Below are 16,111 nucleotides of genomic sequence, written 5' to 3'. Positions count from 1 at the left end.
ATCCCAAAGGGGAGTCGGTTAACGATGGTATCGGTAAGGAGTTGTCGGCGGTTTCTTACACGTCTTTTGACAGGGCCGTAGATTTTGTCCGTCAGGCCGGAAGGGGTGCTCTGTTAGCAAAATCGGATATCGAGTCTGCGTTCCGATTACTCCCCATTCATCCTGACTGTTTTCACCTCCTTGGCTGTTCATTACGCGAAAAAATTTTCGTAGACATGTGCTTGCCAATGGGGTGTTCTATTTCGTGTTCTTACTTTGAGCTTTTTTCCTCTTTTTTGGAATGGGTTGTGCGCTTTGAGACAGGATATCAATCCATTTTGCATTATTTGGATGATTTCCTTTTCGTTGGGCCGCCGGATTCTCCAGTTTGCGAATTTTTGTTGCGTTCTTTTCAGTCGTTAATGGCGTCGTGCGGGGTTCCCCTTTCCAAAGAAAAGACGGTCGGGCCTTTGACCTGCCTTTCTTTTCTCGGCATCGAGATCGATTCGGTCGCCATGGTTTTTCGTTTGCCCGTAGACAAGCTAGATCGCTTAGTGCATGAAGTTGATTCGGCCGTGCGTTCTAAGAAGGTCACTTTGCATCAAATGCAGGTCCTGTTAGGTCTCTTAAATTTTGCGTGCAAAGTGATCCCTATGGGACGTACCTTTTGCCGTCGTCTGTCCTTGGCTACTAAAGGGGTTGCGCAGCCGCACCATTTTATTAGAATTACTAGGACGTTGCGTGAGGATTTGAAGGTTTGGCAGCGTTTTTTGACGTCTTTTAACGGGCGTGCGGTTTGTCAATCTCAGTTCGTGGCTAATTCCGACCTTCCCCTTTTTACAGACGCCGCGGGGAGCGACGGTTTTGGGGCGGTTCTGGGCCGGAGGTGGTGTAGGGCCCAGTGGCCCCCCTCCTGGGTTGACAGGGGTCTAGTTAAAAATCTGGCACTCCTCGAGCTGTTTCCTATTGTAGTTGCCGTGGAGTTGTGGGGACGGGACATCAGCAATTGCCGTATATGTTTTTGGTCTGACAATATGTCGGCCGTGCAGGCAGTGAACAGCTTATCCTCCTCCTCTTTGGAGGTGTTAGCCCTTCTTAGGCATTTGGTTCTTCGTTGCCTGCAGGCCAACATCTGGTTCCGTGCCCGGCATGTTCCAGGTACTCAGAATGCCATTGCTGATGCCTTGTCCCGTTCTAACTTTCAGCTTTTTCGCTCTTTGCACCCATCAGCGGAGGAGGAGGGGACGCCATGCCCGTCGGCCTTGTGGACCTTGTTGGAGACGATTTGATGTCCCTGGTTCAGAAGTCAGTGGCCCCGTCCACTTGGCGGGGTCATGTTGGAGCTTGGCGGCAATTTTTGTCCACCTCTGGCGGTTCTTTACCCGCGGAGGATCACCTTTTGGCTCAGCTGGTCTTATCATTTTTAGCTTGTCTTCGCGATCAGGGGGTCTCGGCCGCCACGGCGGCGCGGAAGCTCGCGGGGATTGCCTTTATGTTTAAACTTTTGGGTCGTTGCGATGTTACGAAATCATTTTTAGTTAGGCAAATTCTGAAGGGATGGCGGAAGGAATCGGGCCGCCGCGATATGCGTCGTCCCGTTTCCTTTCAGTTGTTGGAAAAATTGTTGCATGTTCTTCCCAGTGTGTGTGTTGATGAGAGTGAAGTCCTTCTTTTTCGAGTCGCCTTTTCCTTGGCTTTCTTTTGTGCCTTGCGGATTGGTGAGCTCCTCCCTTCTAGTAAATCTTCCGGCGGGGGCCTGGCTATTGGGGACATTTTTTACTCGGAGTCAGAGGTTCGTATCTGTATCCGTCATTCCAAGACGGATGTGTATGGACAGGGGTCGTGGGTTCCCATTCGCCCTTCAGGGTCACTTTTTTGTCCCGTGCGTTTAGTTGGGGAATTTTTAGATCGCCGTTTTCGGTCTCCGGTGTTTTTGGTACATAGTTCGGGCCTTCCTCTAACGCGCTTTCAGTTTTCGGCGGTTTTTCGTTCCGCTCTACGTTTTTTGGGCTTTAATCCGGGAGAGTTCGGCACTCATTCATTCCGCATAGGGGCGGCCACTACGGCCGACCTTTGTGGTTTGGGTTCGGAATCCATTAAGAGATTGGGTAGGTGGAAATCCGATTGCTTCCGCCGTTATGTTAGGCCGGATTTGATGCTTGTGTGACCTTTTTTCGTTGTTCATTTTACGTCTGTTGTTTTTTGTTTTCTTTTTCAGGTCCGTCCCCTGTCTCTGTGTGGATCCTGGGCCATTCTTACGTTTTTTGGGCTGCGCGCAGAGCGGCGGTGCGTCCAATTGGCCTCTCCCTTGGCCTCACCGGTATTTCTGTACACTGGGTGGGCATTAGAGGCCTTAAATGGGTGCAGATCCTAGCGGAGGTTGCGAAGATTAGCTGTCAGGTCTCAGGGACGGTTGTTTTAGTTGTCCATGCAGGGGGGAACGATTTGGGGAAAGTGAAGCTCGGTGACCTAATTTCGGTCATCCGTCAAGATTTCACTCGTCTGTCGGAGTTTTTTCCTAGGGTCATTCCTGTGTGGTCTGAAGTTGTCCCCAGGGCTCGGTGGCGGGGCGCTCGCTCACATGCTGCGCTGGAGCGTTCCCGGAAGGTTTTGAACGTGCGAGTTGCCAAGCACGTATGTGCTTTGGGCGGTGTTGCTATTAGGCATGCTGAGCTCTCTGGGGACAATAGGGATTTGTTGCTGCCGGATGGGGTTCACTTGAACCCCATTGGTCTGGACATCTTCCTGTCTGCTTTGCAGGATGGTGTGGAGAGGGCCCTCCTTTTGGCTGGTGGGGTTGGTCAGAGCCAGTTGTAGGGGGTACACTGTCTCCTCTGTGGCGGGTGTGTCCCACATTCCGTGGGACGAACAGCAGTTTAGCAGTCCTGCTGTCTACCAGCGGACTGATTTGGAGGAAGACAAGAGGAAGACAGTATTGGGTTTATTTTTGTTAATTTACGTTAATAAAAGCTGTGGCCAACCCACTTAAACCACATTTAATTTGTCCTGGCCTTATTTGGGGGTTTTTAGGGGCGGAGGTTTTTTGTTCTTGTAAGGTTCATTCTCAGCAGTCTGGTAGCCCTTGCACCGCATAGGGAAAAGGGCTGTGACTGCTGTGATGGGGGTTACTATGTGATTTTTTAAATCAGCTTGCCTCCGCCCCATGTTTTGATTAGGTCATATCATAAATAAAAGTGAATTTATAAATTGACTAGGGGGCACGTGGGTCAGGCACTCACCCTCCAGCAGTCGGTTGTGAGGAAACGCCCGCCCACCCTTGCCCTCGCGGTATATTGTTTTCCTTGGTTTTTTCATTCTTTGTTGTCACAGCAGGCGGGTGTGTCCCACATTCCGTGGGACGAACAGCAGTTTAGCAGTCCTGCTGTCTACCAGCGGACTGATTTGGAGGAAGACAAGAGGAAGACAGTATTGGGTTTATTTTTGTTAATTTACGTTAATAAAAGCTGTGGCCAACCCACTTAAACCACATTTAATTTGTCCTGGCCTTATTTGGGGGTTTTTAGGGGCGGAGGTTTTTTGTTCTTGTAAGGTTCATTCTCAGCAGTCTTGGTGGGGGGTTCTTGGAGCTGGTTGAAATTGTAAACAGTGGGGAACATGGTGGTTAGTTTCCCCTGAGCCAGTGCTTGCGGCTGGGGGTAATCTGGTGTGATGGAACAGATTGGCAGACAGATTTTTGCTTGTGTTGTTATTCCTACTGCTCTATTTATGACCTCTGTATTAGGGCCCAACACACTTAGACAATGGATATCAGACAAATACTGCACCGGATTATTGTATTTCTTAGTCTTCATGTAGCTGGTGTCTTAAGAGCATTTACAGTCTGTATCCAGAGAAGTATATGGCTCACCATTATGTTATGTTACATCATACACTGCAGCCGGTCCCATTACTATGGTATATACCAGTGATGGCGAACCTATGGCACGCGTGCCAGAGAGGGCACGCAGAGCCCCCTCTGCTGGCACGCGTGCTGTCGCCCTGATCGCTCACTAACGGCGAATCCGATGCAGGATTCCCCGTTAGTGAGCGATCGCTGCCTTCAGCTGGTTGTGCAAATGCGCATCCAGCTGAAAGCTGTCAGTGTAGGCCACGCGTACTACGCGGCCTACACTGACTACAGAGTGTGACCTCTGAACAAGCGCGGGCGTGATGACGTAAGTCATCAGTGCGCGCAGTGAACAGAAGAGAGAACACCCGGCAGCTCTTCAGGTAACTATATTGTGTTTGTTTGCACTGTCAGGGGAGGGGGGCAACGGTAGACATTTCATGTTGTGTAGGAGGGGGCTACTGTAGACTTTCATGCTGTGTGGGTAGGGGGCTACTGTGGACCATTTTATGCTGTATGGGAGGGGGCTACTGTGGACCTTTCATGTTGTGTGGGAGGGGGCTACTGTAGACTTTCATGCTGTGCGGGTAGGGGGCTACTGTGGACCATTTTATGCTGCTACTGTGGATCTTTCATGCTCTGTGGGAGGGGGCTACTGTGGACCAGTTCATGTTGTGTGGGAGGGGGCTACTCTGGACCATTTCATGCTGTGTGGGAGGGGGCTACTGTGGACCATTTCATGTTGTGTGGGAGGGGGCTACTGTGGACCATTTCATGTTGTGTAGGAGGGGGCTACTGTGGATCTTTCATGCTCTGTGGGAGGGGGCTACTGTGGACCATTTCATGTTGTGTGGGAGGGGGCTATTGTGGACCATTTCATGTTGTGTGGGAGGGGGCTACTGTGGACCAGTTCATGTTGTATGGGAGGGGGCTACTGTGGACCAGTTCATGTTGTGTGGGAGGGGGCTACTGTGGACCAGTTCATGCTGTGTGGGAGGGGGCTACTGTCGACCAGTTCATGCTGTGTGGGAGGGGGCTACTGTGGACCAGTTCATGCTGTGTGGGAGGGGGCTACTGTGGAGTATACAGGTATAATCCTGTGGGGGGGCCACTGAGGGGCAGATTGTACTGTGTGGGGTCCCCTCACTATGTATATCACACAGTATTTGTTTTATAGCAGACTTGAAATTAGTACAGGATGTAATAACATTGCACGGTAAACTATAAAACAGATCCTGTGCGATGTAAATAGTGAAAATTAATTGTTTAAAAGTACAGAATGCAGAGACCTTTACCTTTCAGTACAAGATCTGTAAAGCCCCAGTCACATGACTGTAATTTGTGGGTCCGCAATTGTGGACCCACAGAGTTTTAAGGTTAAATTGCCGTGTTGGCACTCCGTGATAATTTATTTGGTTTTGGGTTGCAGTTTAGGCACTCGGTCTCAAAAAGGTTCGCCATCACTGGTATATACTATGTGATGGGATATTTCTCAGTGGGGTCCTATAACAGTATAATTCAGCTGCTAGGTCTTTCCTTATTACCGACTCTGGATTATTCTGGAGCTGGTATGATTTAGTATTATTGCTTGTACAGTATTTAGGGTGAGCCATGTAAGTTATTGTTTCTTTTAGAGCACCTTTAATTTCATGCTGTTACATATATATATATAAAGGGATTTTCATGCATAGTCCCAACATAAGTACAATACTGTACACAAATGTCTAACTAGCTGAGTGATCTAGTACGAGTAGAAGAGAGGACCTGGTGTGTCTGGGGCTCCAATTTTTAGGCCAGTGTTGTACTTTGTTACTGTCACTGGCCTTGCCTTATTATGTAACCCTAAATGACATGATTGCTTAGGAGTAGGATGCATACAAGTGCTTCCAAGCCACTATGTAACAGGTGGTTTGCGATACACTAACAAGTTGTTTTGCTTTTTTTTTTTTTTTTTTTTTTTTGGGGGGGGGGGAGGTTGCCACTTCTTCAAACGTGTATAACAGAATGTAATATAGTTATTTACTAATGGGTTTTCTTAATACTAAATGTAATCCTAAACTATAGCTATTGTTGTGCATAATAATTCGTACTATTGACATTAAATAAGTTTTTTACTGGGTCCTTGAAGTTACTTTTAATTGGCAACCACCTTGGGTGTAGCCCAGTGCAGGGGTAACCATCGGAGGTATGACCCCCCTGGTGGGGAGGGGTGACCATCGGAGGTATGGCCCCCTAGTGTGGAAGGGTAACCATCGGAGGTATGGCCCCCTGGTGTAGAGGGGTGACCATCGGAGGTATGGCCCCCTAGTGTGGAAGGGTAACCATCGGAGGTATGGCCCCCTGGTGTAGAGGGGTGACCATCGGAGGTATGGCCCCCTGGGTGTGGAGGGATAACCGTCAGAGTAACAGACCCCCTGGTTACGCCAAACTAATTAAATTTAAGAAGACCCTGTTAGGGTAAGTCCCTAGGGTCATGGCTGTCATTTTTCACATGCCTGTGCACTAAATTGAGCCCTCCGAGCTGGAGCTGGTTGCGGCTGGAGGTAGAGAAAAACATTTTATTTAAAATGTTTAAATTAAAAAAAAAAAAAAAACATGTTTTAATAAAAATCTAATGGCTTCAAGGACCCTCCGAGCTGGAGCTGGTTGCGGCTGGAGGGAGAGAAAAACATTTTATTTAAAATGTTTAAATTAAAAAAACAAAAAAACAAAACAAAACATGTTTTAATAAAAATCTAATGGCTTCAAGGACCTTTTCTGATGATTTGTACTTTTCTTAGTGAAGATATATGACCACTTATATTGACCAACTCATGTTTCTCTTCATGTTGCTGACAGTGTGATACGGCCAGTGCCGTACAGTGTCTATCGCAGCCAGCTAGTGAATGGAGCCCAGCACTGCTTACCATGATAACCCCATGCTCTGTGTGCAGGAGTTATATAGGCCTATGCCCCCCCCCTTCCTTGCGGAACGGGCAGCATCAGCATGGTGCTGTTCCATGTCCAGCAAAGAAGAGAATTTCAGCTTCTACTTTCAGTCTTGGTGCCCTTGGGTCGGTGCATGCGGCTAAGGGTAAAGGTCATCAAGTGCTCTGAAAATGATTGAGAGATGACATTACAGCCTTCTCACTGCCTTCAGAGACTACGGTATCTCAAGCGGATCATGGGCTTCTCATCATGCTAAGCATCATTCAATGGCTTGTTTTGCTGTTAATGTGGTTGTGACCCATCAAACAACAATGGAGGGTTATTTCACTCCAGTAAGTGCCCTGGGGTTGCTGTAGTATCTGGAGAAGCCACAGCACCACAAGTACTTCTCTCTTCCCTTCTTTATACTCTCTATGTCTTTCCTTGCAGTATCAGTGGGTATAGGGTTGCCAATGTATGTAAATCGGCAGTTCTAGTTTTTAGTGGGAGACGTATTCCTTGAAGAGGTGTTATCTTGTACATGGTATATACATCTGTATCATGTGTATACAGTTACCACCATAAGTGGAACCTCACACCTCATAAGTGGGATGTAGGTACTTCTGTGCATATATGGTTGGCAATTACATGTTTGTGGTATGGCGGTATCCCCATGTATACTGGTTTATGGCAATTTCAGTGTTATAGTCTATTTCTCTTTACTAGTTTCTGACTACAGCCAGATCACTTTTGTTGCATTTTCAGCCACATTCATAGCTTGGTATTGTCGGGCAGGTAGTATGGGGACTTGTAGTATGTAAGGTTTCTAGAGGCTAGTGCATTCCTACTCAGTTTGGTGGCGGTCGAGTCCATTTAAGGTGTCAAATGGCCTCTTCTGTGGCAGTTGAGGAGTCAGGTGGAAGTTGCAGGCAAGTTATTGTAGACTTATTTTAACTAATAGAGGAGGTTAAACCTCATGGTGGTGAACAGGCTGAGCTTTAGAAATGGCCAGCCTGAAGGATGTCGTAATAGTAACGTCATCCAGAGGCGGGCACAGTGGTTAAGCACAGGGTCGTTGGTGCCCTTAAAGTGTACTGGCTCTGCTAGAATTGCAAGCCGGAGCGTGCTGCCCCCCTTTATTTATTTATTGCTGTCTGGCCGGGTGCTGTATGTCAGACAGCTGGGGATCTCACAGTATTCGTGAATCCCAATGGTCTAGCACTTCACCTGACTCCTTCTGTCATTATTTTACTTCTGTGAGTTTAATAAAGCTGTGGCCATTTTTACAACCAAAATAAAGTGTTTTGTGCATTTATTCCAAAGTCATTATTTACCGTAGTTTGGGTGGTTTTAGGTAGGAGTGAGGGACATCCCATATCCAGAGTCATGGGTCTCCTACCATACAGTCCCTTCTCATTCAGACGCTGACGCTGGATAGTACGGGTTGACACTGTTGTACCCTTGGACTGCAGGGCAGCTTGGACTTGTTTGGATGTTAGTCGAGGTTCTTTATCCGCCATCCGCACAATCTTGCATTGAAATCTCTCGTCAATGTTTCTTTTGCGTCCACATCTAGGGAGGTTAGCCACAGTGCCATGGGCTTTACACTTCTTGATGACACTGTGCACAGTAGACACAGGAACATTCCGGTCTTTGGAGATGGACTTGTAGCCTTGAGATTGCTCAGGCTTCCTCACAATTTTCCTTCTCAAGTCCTCAGACAGTTCTTTGGTCTTCTTTCTTTTCTCCATGCTCAATGTGGTCACACAAGGACACAGGACAGAGGTTGAGTCAACTTCAATCCATTTCAACTGGCTGCAAGTGTGATTTAGTTATTGCCACCACCTGTTAGGTGCCTCAGGTAAGTAACCGGTGCTGTTAATTACACAAATTAGAGAAGCATCAGATAATAACAGTGCCAATACTTTTGTCCACCCCCTTTTTTATGTTTGGTGTGGAATTATATCCAATTTGGCTTTTTGACAATTCTTTTTGTGGTTTTCCATTGAAGACAAATTAAATGAAGATAATAATACCAAAGAGTTTGTGCTTGCAATCATTTTCTGGAAGAACATGAGTATTATCTGACAGAATTGCAGGGGTGCCAATACTTTTGGCCAACACTGTATGTACTTACCAGAAAAGTATAGTCAGAAACTAAATCAAGGGCTGTCACCAGAATGGTAAACCGAATGTGACTGGCTCGTGGACAAAACTAGAGTATAGTAGGGTGACAACCAAGGGTCAAAGCCTGAACCAGGTGAACAATCCCAATGTCCAAGACAAGGCTGAGGTCAGAATCAGCGTCAATTAGGAGTCAAGATCAAGGTTGATAGAAAAAGAAGAAGCACCAGGAATGGATATGAACTCAATCAGGGACAGGGGAGGTTGAATACCCTTTATATACGCTAACATCTACAAACACTTACTGCCTCATAACATGATGCCCTTACCCATGGTCTGGAGGAGGGCCATGACTGGGTCCAACAGCGGAGGGATCGTCTTGCTCCTTAGCCCCATATTTGCACCCCCTTTACTGGGACATTCATGTGTGCACAGCTCTCCTAAGGTCCAGCCCCATCATGTCTATTGGATTGAATTCTGGACTTTGACCAGGCCATTGCAATTCCTTGATTCGTTTGCCATTCTTTTGTAGGTTTGCTGGTGTGTTTGGGTTCATTGTCCTGTTGCATGACCCAATTTTGGCCAGCTTTAGCTGATGGATAGATGGCCTCATATTTGACTATAGAATACTTCAGTATACAAAGGGATTTATGGTTGATTCAATAACTGCAAGATGTCCATGTCCTTTGGCTGCAGAACAAGCTGAAACGAGGTGTTTGTGCTGGTTTGTTGTGTTTGGTTTTTCGACAAACATGTCGCCCCACTTGTGAATAATCTCTCACTGTAGAATGAGGGACTTCAACTTTTTTTTTTTAGAAATGCCCTTATAACCTTTCCCAGATGGATGGGCAGCAGCAATGACTTCCCTAAGATCATTGCTGATGTCGTTCCTCCTTGGCATTAACACACTCCTGAATGCTGAAGACCAGCAAACTGCCAACATTTCTGCTTTTATAGAGGTGGTGACACTTGATGCTGACCCCTACTCTATAGGCGATACATATTGGTCATTCATCTTTGAGTAGACCACCCCGCTATGAGACCATTTTTCACACCAAGTTAAGGTGTTAGAACTGTCATGAAAAACTAAAATGCGAGAAGTAGTTTTATTTGTCTTGTAAGGAAGAAAAATCGAAGATCGATCTGTTGTGTATTAACACCTTTAACATAATCCATTTTCAGGTTATGAGAATTGTTGCTGTTATCCGGAGGTGGAAGCTTTGACTAGTGTCATATTTTATGTCTTGAGAAAGTAGCGGAGAATTGTCAGCGTGACTTATGTAAGTGTCTGTAATAGTTTGCCTTGAGAACTTCTTGAACTGCATAAGTCAGCTCGCTGGCACTTTAAAGGTCTGCCCATGAATCTAAGCAATCCTTGTTTCTTCAAAAACATTCACAAAAATTGTATCGTACCTGCACCGGGGGCGCTGGAGTTTATTGGTTACAGGAAGGAAATGTGATCCATCACATCGGCATAAATAAAACCTAAGTTATGAAAAAATCTTATTCTTCTATAAGTATGTGATCTGGAAGGAGAGCGCATTGTAAAGCGGGCACCAAGAACTAGACACTCATGCTTTTAAGGGGGTCTTACGTCCTGTCCTTAGGATAGGTTATCAATATCGAAATGGTGGGGGTTCAACACCTGGGACCCCAACAGATCAGATCTGTGAAGGGAATACCAAGCACAACGCTTGGTGTAGTGCAGCTCAGCCCCATTCACTTGAATGGGACTGAGCACCATAGAGAAATGAATGTAATATCACTGGGCTATGGAGCGGGAGCAGCATCGCCTGAACCCCATTGATGATTTGAGTAGCTGATCTGCAGGGGGTCCTGGGTATCAGCTCAGATATTGAGATATTGGTATAAACTTCTAGAAAAGCCCTTTAAATCCTAAATTCATGCTTGTGACAAATCAATCATCGATAGTAAAATCTTGGACAACGTTTAACTCTTTCACTGCACTAACCCAAGCAGAACTTTTACACCAAGGCCTAGGAGCCTTTAGCTATGTGGCTGAACCTGCTTTTATTGCTATGTGTGAGACAAGATGATAAGCTTTTCATAACAACATAGATTTGTAATAATCCATCACATTCTATGTAATTGCACGTGGCCCCCTAATGGTTATGTTGTGCATTGCAATTTGTTAAGGGTTTTTTTTCTAACAAGCTGTCTTCATGAGATATCGGAATCTGAATTTTGAAACCAAATTCTTAGGTTAAATATATTTTTTTAAGAATTTTGGATTCCTGCAATTTATACTCCGGCCAGTAAGCCTAATAATAGACAGACACATGGCAATTCCTCAGGGGTTTTTTTATACAGCAGTCACCGTATTTATATCCCAAACAGGATTACAATAGAAGATAACACTTCTATAGCTAACATTCATAGTGTTACATCATTACATCACTACTGACAATAAATGATGTCACATCTTATCTCCTACCCCCTCCAACTCTCCCATAGACCTGAATGCGTCGCTTCCGGTGTATTGTTGCCTATGGCTGTGAATGTGAAGGTCAACATGTCTAGTTAGCAAGCTTTGGTGGGTGATTATTGATGACCCTATACTATGACCCTACCCAAGACCGATGGACGACTGATGGGGTTTGTTATTGTGTTGCACTATAATGTGCGGGTTGATGTTTTTTCCCTTGGCAGGTTGTGTGTGGGTTGTTGTGCCATGGGGCAGAGTTATTTGGCATGTCCCATGGTATGACCCCACTCTTGGTCCGGTGTGATGTTTAGGTTTCGCCTGGATGAGGACTTGCTATATAAAGAGGCAGTATAGGTATGAAACATCAGAGTACCAGAGACCCCTGATCAAACCTGATGATAGTCCATCAGATGACACCAAGTTTGGAGGTTTTTTTCCTATGGCTTGCTGGAGGGTGGGCCCCTAGAATGATTTTATCAGATAGGTCCAGAGAATCTAGTTCCAACAATGTGAAAAGGAGTTCTTGTATTGTATTGAAGGCCTTATGGTAGCACGGGACCCTCAGACAGCCTGGATCCAAAATCAGTATCCCTGCGCTATGCTGATGAGGCCCAATAGGCCGAAACAGCGCTGTCCATAGCTGGGAATCTGTTCCTTTTGGAATAGAAATACTAATTTGGCAATTAAATCCACATCATTACAGTAGACTTAATAACTGAGTCATGCATGATGTTAAGGGGGCTGCCCTCTAGAGGGCGGCGTACAGAGTGCACTGTTCTCCTAATTACATCCAGGAGAATAGATTTGCATATTTTTTACCCAGAATCCCTAGCGGAGCAGGAATGACTTGTAAGTCTCCGTACTGCCTATGTAGGCACACACTCTCCCTGATGTGTACGATTATCCCCTGACCCTGGATCCAAAGAGACAATTTTGGGCACTGTTTCTCTTTTCAATCCTGCAGCCTGGCGCTGCACCATTCAGGCTTTGGCTGATAATGTCTGCATTGGCCCACCCAGGTCACAGGGCCCATGGTTAGATGTACAGTAAGGTCTGCATGTCTTGCACTTTATGTATGCAAAGCTGTAATACATAGACACTGCCAGCAGATGGCAGCAACTACACATATATAAGAGCAGCGAGTGACTAAAGAGTCAGTATATTCTCCGCACTCTACGTAATGTCACATTGCAGATAATAAAGCGGCTTCTGTTACCTGCTTCATATATACCATTCTCTGCTTGGGACCAATTTTCTTAAAATGTCAGAAAATTAATTTACTCTTGCAACTCATGTTCTGTACAGTCTCACACATAGTCCCTACAGGTCCCTGGGCAGTCTGTGTGCCGCCATATGATGTCCTCTTACCAATAAGATGAATGTGTTACAATCACAGGCACGTGGAGATACAGTGAGGGGCCATAGCAGGGTATCATTGCACGTATGAGGCTGAATGGCGGCAAGGGTCCGACCACTGGGTCTCCACCAAACAGAAGAGTAGGGTACTGTGTGTCATGTATTACTGGGACAGTGGGTGATGCAGGTCTGCTGCCATTCCATTTACTTCTAGGTGACTGCCGGGATAGTCAGGTGCTGTATACGACTTGGAGAGACTGCCTGGTAGGTTGGGGCCCCATTGGTTATGTATAAATAGAGTAACAATAATGTGAAAACCATATTTGCACACCACAGTTTAATGTCCTCCACCAGTTGCCCCCACTTTAATGTCCCCATCCATCGACCTCCACAGTTTAACATAAAAACCACTAATACTCGCCTCCCCTCGCTCCCCTGCTGCTCCTGGAGCCTTCATGGGGCTTAGTGATGTCATCAGACTGCGCCAATAGCTCCAGAAGCCCAAAGGAGCTGAATGGTGAAGCAGGGAGCACCATTGTATTCAACTCAAACCGGGGCCGACCAGGACAGGACCCGGAATCTGGGACTGTCCCACTGAACCTGAGACGGTTGCAAGGTATGACACTGAGCTACAGGGGATGTGGGAACAGGCTGTAAAGAAGAAAGAGATTTTACCACCCTCAGGAGCAAAACAGTAACAATGCAGTTACATGACAAGAATCTGCAGAACTGATCATATGCTAGATAGTCACAGGTCACATTTATGTATGAGATAGCCAAGTGGATTGTCTATAGGATGATGAACGTCTAACATTCCAAGTTGTAGTGGTTGGTGAGATACAGAGCCTGAAAGTCACAAGGTCAGAACATTGTTACCCTTTTGCTCCTCATTGTATATGTAGATACAATAACTAGAGCAATGATGGGTTATATATGGGTTCATTCTGGCCTACAATATGTGTATTTCTCTTTGGGGTTTTCCATCCCTCTTCATTCCTAGGGGGCAGTAGCATTCCTACCATAGGCATAAGACTTATTGTGAATGCAGGTTGCAGCCAATCATTGGCTTCCATGTCACATGCTATATACTGCTGTATACCACTGAAGCCAATTCTAGCGCACGGTGATATAAATGGTATCGGTACTGCTTATTTTAAGACATTTACTAGAGCTGGGCCTGTTCTTAAATATATTGGATAGCCCCTTTAATTTTCTTCTGTCTGTGATTGGCTGTTGTGGTCACATGGAGGACAAAGTACAGTAGGGGGTCTTGATGGGTGGGATGGGAGATGGGTAAGGTGAGTATAGTATCACGTCTTTCAGTATTTCAGTAGTAGCTGTCCCTCCCCTTTAAGAGTGCCGCCATCTGGCTCATAACACTGGTAACAATGACTAAGGCCCCTGTATTTGATTGGGTCGCTTAATGCAGCTGTCCGGTATAGAGATGACCGGTCAGACTGCCATGTTCCTCCTGAATTACCGCAGTGATATAGCGGTTACGTTGCAATACAGATGGCAGCCACACACACACACGTGTCCCATAAGATGTTTTTGTCTTAAATTTATTGCAGGATAACATTTGTTCCTGTTTTTTCCAAATTGAAAATGTACGTGTTGTTCCTGGGGACTCTTGGCTCCGGCGCCGGTCATGTGATGGATATTAGTCGCATGGTTTGTTCTTAATCCTATCCAGCTGCAAGAAGCCTTCAGATCTGGAGAACATCTGTGTATAGGATAGAAGTGTCTCATGCAAAATATGTAATGGCCCCAAGTGTCCTATTAGTATAGTGGTCACATCTTTTCCATGACACATAATGAGGTCACACGCCTGACACACAATGAGGTCGCACACCTGACACATAATGAGGTCGCACACCTGACACGTAATGAGGTCGCACACCTGACACGTAATGAGGTCGCACACCTGACACATAATGAGGTCACACACCTGACACACAATGAGGTCGCACACCTGACACATAATGAGGTCGCACACCTGACATAAGCCTCATCGGCCCACCCAGGAGAGAAAAACACTGTTATGTACAGTCACCTTGCCTCAGGCAGCAGAAAAGCAAGAACCAGCCCTGTGTATATGGAATGTAAATCCTATGTGTAATATGTGTATATGTAATATGTGCATAGTAGTATCATAAGTGATATGTAATAGTAATGTCACTTGTACCACGATAGAACATAATTACATTCTCACTGTGACATTGTAAAGGAAGCAAAAAAGACACCGATGTATAAATACAAGAGGGACCTTTAATGTTTAACAAAATCTAAGACAATGAAGAACACAAAGAACATCTGGGATTTACATAATAGGACAATCTGTACAAGTGCGAGCGGAGGAGGAGATCAGAAATACACGTGAGGTTCTGTCCTGTTACAGAGGGGTTACATAGATACTACATGGACCGTCCCATAAACAGAAGGCACGATACAAAGTAACTGGATGGATGAATAAATAGATAGATAGATAGATAGATAGATAGGAGATAGATAGATAGATGGGATAGGAGATAGATAGATAGATAGATAGATAGATAGATAGATAGATAGATAGATAGATAGGAGATAGATAGATGATAGATGAGACATAGATAGATAGATAGATAGATAGATAGATAGATAGATAGATAGATAAATAGATAGATGAGACAGATAGATAATAGATAGATAAATAGATAGATAGGAGATAGATAGATAGATGAGACAGATAGATAGATAGATAGATAGGAGATAGATAGATAGATAGATAGATAGATAGCTAGATAGATAGATAATAAATAGATAGATGAGACAGATAGATGGATAGATAGATAGATAGATAGATAGATAGATAGATAGATAGATAGATAGATAGATAGGAGATAGATAGATGAGACAGATAGATAGATAATCGATAGATAGATAGATGAGACAGAGATGGATAGATAGATAGATAGATAGATAGATAGATAGATAGATAGATAGATAGATAGATAGATAGGAGATAGAAGAGAAGAACAACACCAGTGACTGCAGCATTAGGTGCAGGAGGTCAGTAGACAGTTGACCACATATAGTATTCTATAAAATGACCAGGCTGGCACATGATTACTGGCCATTAGGACATACGGACATCATAGACGTTGGTCCTCCAGTCTGGTCCTTCATCTATCTCTGTTAGTCTCTCTCTCTCTCTCGGGGCCCCTCTGTCTATGTCTGGTGGGCCACCACTGCCAGGGAAATGAATGGGAATTATGGCTGATCATGGGGGTACAAAGAAGTCGGCCTAATCTTACACATCGGTTGTCTTGGTGAGTGGTAGACATGGTGGCATGCTATAGTGGTGACACGACCTGATAGAAGAAACGCTGAGGTATAAGAAGTCTCACTGTTAGCTTAAGTACAGAGAGGAACAATAGGAGGAGATTATTAAAGGAGATGTCTCTGAATCCATT

This window comes from Leptodactylus fuscus, chromosome 4, assembly GCF_031893055.1.
Source record: "Leptodactylus fuscus isolate aLepFus1 chromosome 4, aLepFus1.hap2, whole genome shotgun sequence".
NCBI classification, from domain to species: domain Eukaryota; kingdom Metazoa; phylum Chordata; class Amphibia; order Anura; family Leptodactylidae; genus Leptodactylus; species Leptodactylus fuscus.
This window is presented reverse-complemented; position numbering follows the sequence as displayed.